At 43.2% G+C, this 12,212-nt stretch overlaps 1 long non-coding RNA gene and 1 other non-coding gene across 2 annotated transcripts; both read right to left on the bottom strand.

Moving 5' to 3' along the window:
* Positions 1 to 4,060: 4,060 nt before the first annotated feature.
* On the bottom strand, positions 4,061 to 9,197 carry LOC141736498 (uncharacterized). Its single transcript, XR_012584979.1, has 4 exons — positions 9,147 to 9,197; positions 7,633 to 7,703; positions 6,650 to 6,790; positions 4,061 to 4,248 (listed from the first exon to the last, which is right to left on the bottom strand). It is a non-coding gene; the product is annotated as an uncharacterized LOC141736498 (long non-coding RNA).
* Positions 7,348 to 7,480, bottom strand: LOC141736619 (small nucleolar RNA SNORA13). Its single transcript, XR_012585030.1, has one exon. It is a non-coding gene; the product is annotated as a small nucleolar RNA SNORA13 (small nucleolar RNA).
* Positions 9,198 to 12,212: the final 3,015 nt, after the last annotated feature.

Genomic DNA, 12,212 nt, shown 5'->3' with positions numbered 1-12,212 from the left:
AACCTCATTTTTTTTCTGTATGTTGTCATCTGCCTGTGGGCTTTTGTCTATTATTGCTCGATACCATCAGCCAAGTGTGTGGCATTTTACTTATCCTACTACATCAGAAAACAAGCTTCTATGTAGACTAATAGTGAAAGGTTTCAATTCTCAAGTCACAGGAGCATTGTTTAGTAAGCAAGCCAACTTTTTTCCTTTTAAATGAGAAATGTACAGAGTCCTAGATTTGAGTTAGTGGTCTTCTCTCCAATGAGACTATGCAGGAAGCAGGTTTCAGCAAGTCAAATGCTCATTCTAAGGCACTACAATAGTTTTGTATCTACAGAAGAAAGACTAAGCTCAACACCTGTATTATGTGTTCAGTGTCAGTACAAGGCAAAACTTGGACAAGGATGTCACTGTCAGCTAATAATACAAAAAAGAAACTTTTTCCATGCCTGTGAGCCTCCTTTCCCTTCAAGCTTCTTTCCCTCAGTCATTTGAGGAAAGGCACCTTTTCTTGTGATCTTGTTACTGTTGTGTGAGGACCTACACATGATCAATCACTGCAAGCACTTACTGTGTGGCAGCTATGCTCTGTAGCCCTAAGCCAGCCCTGTAACATCTGTAAGCAGCTGGTTTCTTACATCTCTGAGCTACACCTTGCCCTTCCCACTGTTGCTACCATTCCCTGGCTTGCTTAAGGCTTGCACTGCCTTGAGGCAGTTACGTTTTCAGGCCTGCCGTGTGCATGTCAGCCTCAAATATGTGTACCTCATGATGAGTCAGGCAAAAGACAGGAGATGCATAACCATCTCAGGCAAAGTTTACCCTGGGATTGGATGCCATACAGACCTGTCCTCACTGGAAAAGGAGTGGTATTTGAGAAATTCTCATCCTAATTCTGCTTCTAGTCTGCTGAACTGATCTCAGGCCAACAACTTCAACTTTGTGCCTCTGCATTTACCTCTTCGGAGACTTCTGTAAGTGCTAGAAATAGGTAAGTTATGGAACTCTCTCACTTACTAATTAGCAACACTACGATGTAGATATACCTCTTTGCAGAACATGTATTTTATACAATAAAGAGGGCTTGCTTACCACACTACAAAACCATTTTGTGTATCCCATATTGGTCCTCTTGCTTGTTAGCTGGTTTCTTTCATTAGGAGCTAGCCTTGACCTGCTGTTTTCTACACTGCACTCCTTCCCAATACCCCTAACCTTGTAACTTGTTATTCTAATTGAGCTCATTATATTGAAGATGTTGGTTGGGGAAAAAAAAGAAATCACTATAATTTAAGTTGCCAAATCAGTCATCTTTATACAGGTCAATATTGAACTGAATGGATAGCACATTTTCTTTTGGGAAAGCCTGTTTAATTCAAAGGTAGAAAGATGTTTGAAAACAACATAAACATATCAATGTGATGTGTATGTTCTATGTACATTAAGTATTCATGAAGCAACTGTGTGCTTTATTTTAAATTGAGTTTGATAGATGGCTGTGTCAATACTTGTGTCCAGGTTATTTAAAAGTCAAGTAAAACTTGAATTTTTAGGGCATTCCCTGGTTGCCTGTGTGTCTTATTTACATTACACAAAGGAGCAAAGCCTTCAGAAATAAGAGATTCATTTGACAACACCATCTGGTAAAAACAGGTGTAGTACCAATTAAAAACCGCTTGAGGATACAGCTTCTCCAGATTAAGTATTTTTCCTGGTAGCAGCAAGTTGTCAGCATAAGCTTTATACTCCAGTGCATATCCATACTAAGTTTTCCTTTCTTACCTGAAAATCACCAGAAAACAGCAGACTACATGAGCTGTCAAACCAAACATACAGATGCAAAGCTAGTGTGGCAGATGCTCTTTCCTTCATGTGCCTGTTTTAATTTCTCTCCTGTATTTGTCTCTTTGATATGAGTTGTGGTGGGTTGACTTCAGCTGGACACCAGGTGCCCACTAAGCTGCTCCGTCCCTCCCCTCCTTAGCAGGATGAGGGGGGACAGAGAAAAGAGTAAGATGGAAGAAACCTCATGGGTCAAGATAAAGGCAGTTTAATAAAGCAAAAGCAAAGGCCAAGTGTGGAAGCAAAGGAAAACAAAAGATTCATTCTCTACTTCCCATCAGCAGGGGTAATGTCCAGCAACTTCCTGGGAAGTAGGACTTCAGTACACATAGCAGTTGCTCTGGAAGACAAACATCGTAATAGCGAATGCCACCCTGCCCGCCCTCCCTTCTCTTACCTTTTATTGCTGAGCAGATGTCATACTGTATGGAATATCCCTTTGGGCAGTTTGGGTCAGCTGTCCTGGCTACGTCCCCTCTCAAGATCTTGCCCACCACCAGCCTACTGGTGAGAGGGGAACAGGGGAACGTTGGAGAGACAGCCTTGATGCAGTAGCCAAAACAATGGTGTGTTATCAACACCTTTCTAGCCACTAATAGACAGTACTATGACAACTGCTATGGGTAAAATTAACTCCATCTGACCCGAACTCATAGTGAGTTAAGAAAACCACTGGCCTCCCAGCTGGTCACAATTTAAAGATACACCTTAGTCACAGTAATGTTAAGATCTCAAAAATAGCTAGGACTATGCAGTTATTTCCTCAATGAAGATATAAAAATGTACTTGACATTCTTCATAAAATACTGTTAAATTTACTACAACTGAAGCCCCTTTGCTGGGCAAAAGAGGTAACAGATTTACATTCAATAATTCCCCCATTGATGGACTGTTTAACAGAGCTGGCCTTAGTCAACTCAGATGCAGCATGCTGAATAGTTGAAGAGGAATTCAGAACACACCAGCTTTCCTTCTGTGCACACCTCTAAAGGGTTCTGATTTGCAGCTTTAAATCCTGAGACCCCTCTTCCACAGAGCTCTGGAGGTAAGAGAAAGGAGGGTTGGTGCAACACTAACGTAGTGCACAGATTTTTTTTCTCTTTCTCCCCTAGACCACCTTGGAATCTGTCCTCCTTTCTACTTTTAAATACTATCAGCTTCAACAGTCTGTCAGACATTGTGTTCATGTACAACAGAGGAAAGTGAAAAAATAAAGGAGTCTTGAGGTTTTTTCCCAAGGCTACAGTCCAGTTAGCCATGCAAAAACCGAAAGGCAGTCCTGATGCTTAACACATACTCAATATTTACCAGCATTACTAATTTAGTAAGCTATGTCTAATATTCCTCCCTCTACCTCACTTTTTCTTTGTTCCACCACACTATGGAAACAGGTATTAGACACTGAAGCTTAAGATTCTACAGTTTTTCTTGTTGAAAGAGAATTAACATTTTAGAGAGCCATCATTAAAACCTGGCATTAGATCTTGCTCTCAAGAGTTTAAAAAAAAAAAAGTCTTGAAATCTACTCCTGCCAGTCTTGCACTTTAAGAACAAAGACCCATGAGCAAAACTCCTGAACAGATGGTATCTTCAGGGAATGTAATCCCTAAAAGAAACCCTAAGCTTTCAAGTGCATCCAATAATTATATGTTGAATCACTAAAAATTAATTACTTTTGTCTAAACCTCCTTTCCTCTTGACAAACTAAAAACTAACTTTATGCTTAGACTTTGCATTCGTAATTTGCTTGCGTTCACTACTAAAAAAAAAAAAAAAAGACGTTGCAAGATACGTAATTTCAGCATTTGCTCTTCTGATAAAATTAATTTATGAGAAGCCTTCCCAAAAAAAAAAGCAGGAATTCTAGTTGTTATACCTGGAGTATTTCACTGTACTTCAAGTTTAGTTGCAGTACCATATTATACAGCTGATCAAGGTAATAAAAAACTAAGCTTGCGGTTTTCCATGTTGGAGAAACACCTTTCCTGCTATTTTTAAACCCAGGTTTGCTGAACTTTAATTTCTACTGTTCCTCACCGCAATACAATCTCAGCTAACCCAATCTCCCAAGTACTACAGAAGACCATGGTTTCAGTGATCATTTCCCCTCTACTTAATAGCTCCTAGGTTTTATTTAGTCCAAAGGGGTGAACTGGTATCCCAAACACAATGTCAAGGAAGTCAGAACTGTCAAACTGCTATTATAGCTTGGGAAGGATAGAAATTCTGAGAACAGAAATATAAATCTTTATTTTTTTGGCTACATAAATATTACCAGACACTGCCCCAATACAGTTAAAAGCACCTTGTGTTACTACATGCACTCTTAACATTCCATCTTTTTAACAGGTTTTTGTTTCTTATGGAGTAGTCTTGCATAGACTGCCACTGGTCTCAGGCTGGTTCTAACAATTCTTCCTAGGGGAAAAAAGTAAACACAATGTGAGATTGGACACATGTAGCACGCCGCTGTTTTCAGTAACACCCTCTAGATCACTGAGACTAGTCCAAAGTTACATCGACCAGCTTCCCCTCATCCCTCTGGAAAAAAGTCAAAAGCTAAAATCTGCAAATCTAATTTTTAAAGAATCTACATGCAAGAGATCTTTGCCCATCGCAAGATTTCAGATCCTAACTACAAGTTGGTGGCCGTACTAACACTTTCTACCTAGTAGGAATCAATAGAAAGTTTTGTAGTAGTAACTTCTGCACACATATGCATTATAATTATACATAATGGGTATTTTATGACAGTTTAAGAGAACAGTAAGCCAGTAATAGAAAGATGAGATTTAGTAATTTTATGTTGAAAAACAAGTAGCAGCCCTGTTATTAGATACATTACTCAGAGTAGATTACACATACATTTATCTTCCCAGTGTCTGAGAGATTCATATAAAAAGAGTCCCCATCTTATTCTTCAGCCTTGCAAAAAAACCCAGTGCCGGTTGTGTGAAAGGCCTGGGATGGATTTCCCTGCTTCATTTTGTATTGACAGCACTGGTAAAGCATTAAGTTTGTCTGTGTTCTTCATATTGCTCAAGTGGATTTTCACATTTCAATGCATGAAACTTTGTGATTCTAGTATTTTCAAGGGCATTGTCACAAACTTGGAAGGAATTTCATCACGTCACTGAAGATTTCTGTTCTATTCTTTTCCACAAGGAAACCAACAGTGATGTAGTGGATCTTGTATCACTCAATTTCACTTTTGTAGGAACATGTGTGTGTTCATGCAAAATACTGAACTGTCAGTTTAATTTTTCCCCAGAAGTTATTTGAGTCCTTTCTCAGCAAGAAACAGCATACATTCTTTAAATAACTCCAGATCAACCAGTCTGGTAGCTACTGGGAAATCGCTTTCTGAATATCTGTCTTCAGCATGGAAAAACTACTGGATCACAAACTTCCTTCAGAACTTGACTCAGCTCAGTTTGCACAACTTGGCATAAGAGCTTATCATGTTGTTTTTGTAAGCGGCTGCCAAATAATCAGAGCTATAATCACATTTTGAAAGCTGCTACTGCAAACACCACACAATTATACAACCTGTATTTCTCTGCCCTAGTAGTTTGTGCAGTATTATTAATATCTAGCACAGTGAAAGAATAAAAAAGCATGCAGCAAAATCACTGATGATTCAAAAGCCTCAATAATCCAAAAGACTCATTAATGGGTGCCAAATGCAACCCCAATTCTTCTGGAAACTTCTCCCTTTTATCTCTTCCAAGTATTCTTGAACAATATTTATACTTCTTCCCCTGCTTCAGTGCGCAGCACTACGTCTCAGTACTCTCCTCTTCACTATGCTCAAGATGTGTGAGCTGGACATGTTTTATTGTTTTTCTGCTCCATTCAATCTACCCTTCATCACTGCTGTACTTTCCTATGTTTGAGCAACTAGTCTGTTTATAGTCAGCTGCTGCTGCTAAAAAAACCTTCAGCATTTTTTTCTTTCACTGAGCACTGCACAAAGTATTCAACAGGAACACCACTCTCTAGCACATGGTGTAATATTGTGACCCTTTCTAATTTATAAGACAATCAGTCATTTCTTCAATTTGGCTTGAAACTTAAGTTCGTACTCCGAATTTCACCTTCAATTTAGTCTCTACAAAATTAGAGTAGGCTGTCTAATAGTTTACTCAGTGTGGCTTACACCCCCTGAAATGTAGGGGGTTATCATAATGATTTCTCAGTACTGGATTGTTCTTACATCACATTCACAATATTGACCAAGAAGTTCCTGGCTTCAAAGACTGGGATTACTTGTCATTACTACGTACTCTTGGGTACGCAGATTACACGAACCACAGTTTCGGCACTGAAGAAATCTTTCCTAATACAAGCAATTTTTACTAATGCCTTGTTTCTAACATTGAATTTCATGCTGTCTTGCACTACTCAACTTTCCCATAGTGTTGGCTTTTCCAAGACTTTACAGTGAAACAGCACTTTACGTATAAGATTCTGAGCTTTCATGTTTCACCAGTCTTTGAACATATTCAGTCCTTGTGTTCTGAACTGCTCCACAGTTATCATCCCCAAGAACAAAACAGGAAAGCACAGACTCCTCTTGGACACACTGGCAGCCACTCACTGCTTTTAATAAGGCAGTCACACCAAACTTTTTAGTTTAGGGTTTCCACCTTGCTTTTGGTGATGAGAACAGAGTCAAAAGGCTGATCTCACTCTCAATGTTTCAATTCAAGTTTCTGCTCTAAAGTCATTCTGTTGAACTTCTTTTTCAACAAAATGTCTGCTTCATTACCAGAAAAGGCTGAAGGACACCGCTGCACAAGAAATTACTGTTACTCACCTCATGAAGGAAGCTGCAGGACAGCTGGGCAATCAGCATTTTGTGTAACTTTTTCCTACATGCCCTTCGCACGCTCAGAGGCTTTCACCAGAGAGGGCTATGTCTGTAAGCTTCTAACTTCCAGCAAAACACACTACAACTCTGTAAGAAGCATTCATAGCATTAAGCACTCCAGTTGGAACAGACCTCACAATCCCATAAGAGCCGCCACTGCCAGCGGTATTAAAGTATACTTTACACTTTCAAAAGTACACCAAGGAAAGACTGTTCTACGTATAGCAAAAGACTAGAATACATATCATCCAATACCGAATAGTCCTACAGAGGGATTCTTTTTAAACCTTTGTGACACCAGACATAAGTAACAAAAGGCAAATGCACAAAGGCAAAACACATTTTTCCCCCATTAAAGAAGATTTTCATGTTTTCTGTAGCTGAGTATTATGAAGCTGTAGATATCTTTTTGCAACAGAAAAAATAGAGGCCACTGCAGAAGTCTGAAATGTTATGCACTAACTACTTGCAGCACAGAAGTAAGATGTTATCATGATAGCCAGGATGGCTAAAAAATGGTGGAAGTGGCCATTATCATTTTAGTTTTTCCTCTTTTAATAACTGTCAGACTCTTCATTTAAAAAGACTGAAGCATAAAATCTACCATGTAACTGCTCAACCATACAATTCCTACAGGTTTTTTTTTTTGTCCTTGCAAAAACAGGGAGGAGAAAGGTAAATAACCAGGCTCCTGAAACAGTTTGAGCAAGAATTCCTGTCTGCCTTTTTTGACACCACATTCATTCTGGACACAAATGAATGGGCAACACAAAGGCAAAAATTTAAGTATTAGAACTGATCACCTCTAAAAAATTAAATTAACAGCATATGAAAAAGATCAATTCATCAGTAGGCAAATACTTAAAAAAATTCACAAGTAAATAATGTTTTATACAGAATAAGCATTTCATAATTAAAGCCAAGCACACCATACTCTTGCGGCATCTTCTGGTCATGTTGGTGCTTGCTTAGGCCATCGACAGACTTCCATTGCTTTCATCTGAAAGAAAAGGGAGAACACACTTTCACTTGGAAGAGTGACTGAGATACACAAACAGTACAAGAAGCCTAACATGAAATATTTGAAATAACTGCCTGATTTCAAACAACAGCAAGTAGACTCTACATGTCCTTCCCCCTCGAAAAAAAAAAGCCCAAATCATCCCTATCAATGCACTTTTAAGATTAAGGGCTACTCAATTACAAGAGTTGCAGTGTCCTGCTACAGCAGAAAGTAGTTATGTGGAAACCCATCAACATCTCAGAAAGCCCACGCACAGATGTCTGTGTACAACAGCTGCACTCAACTTTCCCACCTTACTGAAAAAGTATTCCTCTAAAACGGGTGGTATGGTGCATTGAAAACATGCTGGATGCATGGCAAAAGCCTGCCCAAAGGAATTAAACATAAACCAACGAAATAACGGAACTAGAAAATTCACTCTTCCAAAAGGTGAGCTTTTGGAGAGTTCTCCCAAGGAGCAGCGAGCAGCCTACATATAAGCCTTCAAAACTATAAACTCCAGGAGACAAAGGGCCACCTATCATAGAATTATCTAGGCTGGAAGAGATCTTTAAGGTCATTGAATCCAACCATCAACCTAACACTACCAAAACCACATGCCTAAGCACCACAATGTCTTTTAAATACCTCCAGGGATGGCAATTCCACCGCTTCCCTGGGCAGCCTGTTCCAATGCTTGGTAGCCCTTTCGGTGAAATTGTTTTTCCGAATACCCAATCAAAACCTCCTGTGGTGTAACACGAGGCCATTTCCTCTTGTCCTATTGCTTATTACTTGGGAGAAAATACAACGTCCCCCCTCGCTACAGCCTCCTTTCAGGTAGTTGTAGAGAACAATAAAGTCTCCCCTCAGCCTTCCTTTCTCCAGATTAAACAACCTCAGTTCCCTCGGCCGCTCTAGAGACTTGTTCTCTAGACCCTTTACCAGCTTCACTGCCCTTCTCTGGGCTCGCTCCAGAAATTTAATGTCTTTCTTGTAGTGAAGGGCCCAAAACTGAACACAGTACTCGAGACGGGGCCTCACCAGTGCCAAGTACTGGGGAATGATCACCTCCCTAGTCCCGCTCACCGCACTATTTCTCATACAGGCCACTGAGTCACTCAATGCTTTATTTCATGGAGATGAGATAACGAGGACGGAAGGAAAGGTCGTCCGTGTGCTAAAGCTGTTCCCCTCACGAAGCGGCATCCCATCCCCAGCCAACCCCTCCCAGGCCCCGTGCCCGCGGCACCTCCTGCGGCGGGGAGAGCAGCACCAGGCTCTCGGGGAGGCCGTTTCAAAACCCCCAACCCCTTCCCGTTACCGGCTCAGCCCTCCCCGTGCCCGCTGCGGCCTGGCCTACGTCTTCAGCCAGCACCCTGGCCCGGCCGGCGGCCGCTAGCAGAGACAGAGACGGCCCCGGCCCTCCATGGTCCTCACCGCGAGCGCGTGCCACCCCACACATCAACCGCCACCACGCGCGCCGAGAGAGAGACCAGCGGCCCCTGCTGCTCCCAGCGTGCCTCGAGAGGCACGAACCAACGCTCCAGCAAGGGGGGGTGGATGGAGAAAGACACACAGGCCAGCTCTTCCCGCAGCGCAGAGACCGCATAAAGCGTCTTCCACAGAAGAGACGCTACAGCCCTCAGCAGGCGGAGTCCCGAGCAGGCAAACCCGCCGTGGTGCAGGGCGGTGAGGTCCCGGGCAGCACCGCCCCTTCCCCCCTGCGCGAACAGAGCGATGGAGGCTCCCGGGGGAGGCCCCCCCTCCCCCCGCCTCGAGCCATTGCGCATGCGCAGCGCCCCCCACGGGCGCTGAGGGCGGGTTGGGGTGCGGTGGAGGCCGCGTACACCTCGGCCCCGCCGGCCGGGACGTGAGGGCGCAGCTGGCGCCGCCAGCGGTCGGTGCTCACTACGCTGGGTCGGGGGCGGGCGGTCTTCGGTGCTGAAGTGACTGCAGGGGGAAATTAACTGTTCTCCTGTGGCAAGGGGGCTGCCGTGCGTGCGGCGTCTTTACGCCAGCGAGCTGGGCGCGCTGTGGGGCCTTCATCAGTACGGCTTGTCCGAGGTGAGCCCCTACTGGCACAATTAACTCTGCCACAGAAAGCATCTCTTGTGCCTGATGCTGTCCCGCCATTAAGCTTCCCCACTCCAGCACTCTGTGGAGGACTCACATGGTGGGCGGCGATCCTTCCGCTCAGAGGCGGCGTTTGGTTTCTCTTCTCAGCACACCAGCTCTGCATTTTTGCAGTAGCTCTCATGTGGAAGGTCGTGAGGTTCACAGTGAGGCGACTGCACATAAACACCACGATCTTGTCTGTTGCTCATTTGTGATCATGTCGGTCGTGCCCTGCTGTTTGCTCCCCTGCTCGAGGAGCATATGCAAAGTAACCAGCCTCAATAGAGGTGGGCAAAGTGTGCGATAGACCTGGGCATTTAGCAGTTGAATGCTGGCAGAGACTTGGTTCTGAGTGCACAATTTCCAGATCTGCTGACCCTGTAAGTAGAGGCTGTACATACCATGTTTGAAAGACACTGAGAAGGAGGAATAGAGCTGTTAGGTACACCAGGAGGATAAACTGGGACTGTATTTGGAGAAAAAGTAGAATGAGGCTAGTACCAGCTGTAAGAAACCTGAGACCTGTACAGCTCTTGTATCGGCCTTTCTTGCTGTGCTTCTTACAGCTGTTGTGGCCTGCTTGCTGCTTCCAGTACCTCCTTACCTGGGAACGGCAGAAAGAGTAGTTACATCCTGTGTACAGAATGCAAGTTGCAAAGTCACTTTTGCAGGACAGCCAGGACATCTTAGCTAAATTATGGGAGGTCATAAAAGGGCTGCAAAATGACCGAGTGGCATGATTCCTTGCAGCATTGATAGTGGGGAAAGAAATAAGACAAAGCTGAGGAGCAAGCAAATGTCACCAGTCTCAGATTCTGGAGAAGTGTGCAGACTTGCAGGAGTGCAGGTTTCTTCCTTTGGTAATTTAAGCCTAGTTTGCTTTATAGGAATTAATTTTTGTGTCATTATGCTGAGGCATATCTGTGAAACAGGGTATATTAGTGGTCTGTTTCAGTTTATAGCAAAACCAACCAATATTGTTTACATTAAGTTTAGGCAAATTCACCTTCAGTAGCTTTGGCTTGTCATCCAAAATTCTGTTTTCTACTTAAAGAAGATTGTCTTAAGCATTGCCTCAAGCCTAACTTACGCATGCATAAAGGTCAGCACTTCGTGTAAAGTCATACTTAAAATACAGAAGCAGTTGGTCTTGCAGAGGATACTGATCAGATTGTTGCTGACAGTCAGGCTGGTAAATTAGTGGAGATCTGTTACTCTGTGTTGCTGATACAGTCAAGTGTTGATTTGCAGCTCAGGGACAGCTGCCTGGACAGAAGTTTAAGAAGTCAAATGTAACTAGTCCAGATTTTGATTACATAAGTCATGAGTGTAGTGAAGAAAAAACCTTTCATGCCTGTGACTTTTGTTATTTATTCCTAGGGATACAGGAGAACTCAAATAGCTACATAAGAAAACATTCTATCCATAAAACACTAAATTATTATATGAAAAACTTGGTCATTTCAGGTGTCCCCAGAAGTTGTTACTGAATCACAGAATGGTTTGGACTGGAAGGATCCTTCTAGTCCAAACCCCCTGCTATGGGCAGGGACATCTTTCACTAGATGAGGTTGCTCAAAGCCCCATCCAATCTAACCTTGAACACTTCCAGGGATGGGGCATCCACAGCTTCTCTGGGCAGCCCGTTCCAGGGTCTTGCCACCCTCACTGTAAAGAATTTCTTCCTTATGTCCAGTCTATCTAACTCTCCCCTCTTTTAGTTTAAAACCATTACCCCTTGTCCTGTTACTATGGGCCCTGGTAAAAAGCCCCTCTACGTCTTTCTTGTAAGCTCCCTTTAAGTACTGAAAAGTCATAATAAGGTCTCCCCGGATCCTTCTCCAGGCTGAGCAACCCCAAATCCCTCAGCCTTTCTTCAGAGGAGAGGTGTTCCAGCTCTTTAATAATTTTCAGGGCCCTTCCCTGGAGCTGCTGTAACAGGTCCATGTCTTTCCTGTGCTGGGATCTCACAAGAGCAGAGCAAAGGGGCAGAATCACCTCCCTCGACCTGCTAGCCACCCTTCTTTTGATGCAGCCCAGGATACAATTGGCTTTCTGGGCTGTGAGCAGACATTGTCATCTCATGTCCAGCTTTTCGTCCACCCGTACCTCCACATCCTTCTTGGGGCTTGCTCTCAATCCCTTCATCCTCCAGTCTGTATTGATACCGGGGGTTGCCTGGACCCAGGTGCACTTGGCCATGTTGAACTTCATTAGGTTCACATGGGCCCACTGCTCAAGCCTGTCAAGGTTCCTCTGAATGGCATCCCTTCCGTCAAGCCTATCAGCTTGATGTCATCCACAAACTTGCTGAAACAATCAGATACCATAAGAAAACAGTGACCAAAGTGATTTTGATGTGATTGAAAGACATAGGTTAGAGACCTT

The sequence above is a fragment of the Larus michahellis genome, chromosome Z (genome assembly GCF_964199755.1).
Source record: "Larus michahellis chromosome Z, bLarMic1.1, whole genome shotgun sequence".
Taxonomy (NCBI): Eukaryota; Metazoa; Chordata; class Aves; order Charadriiformes; family Laridae; genus Larus; species Larus michahellis.
This window is presented reverse-complemented; position numbering and strand designations above follow the sequence as displayed.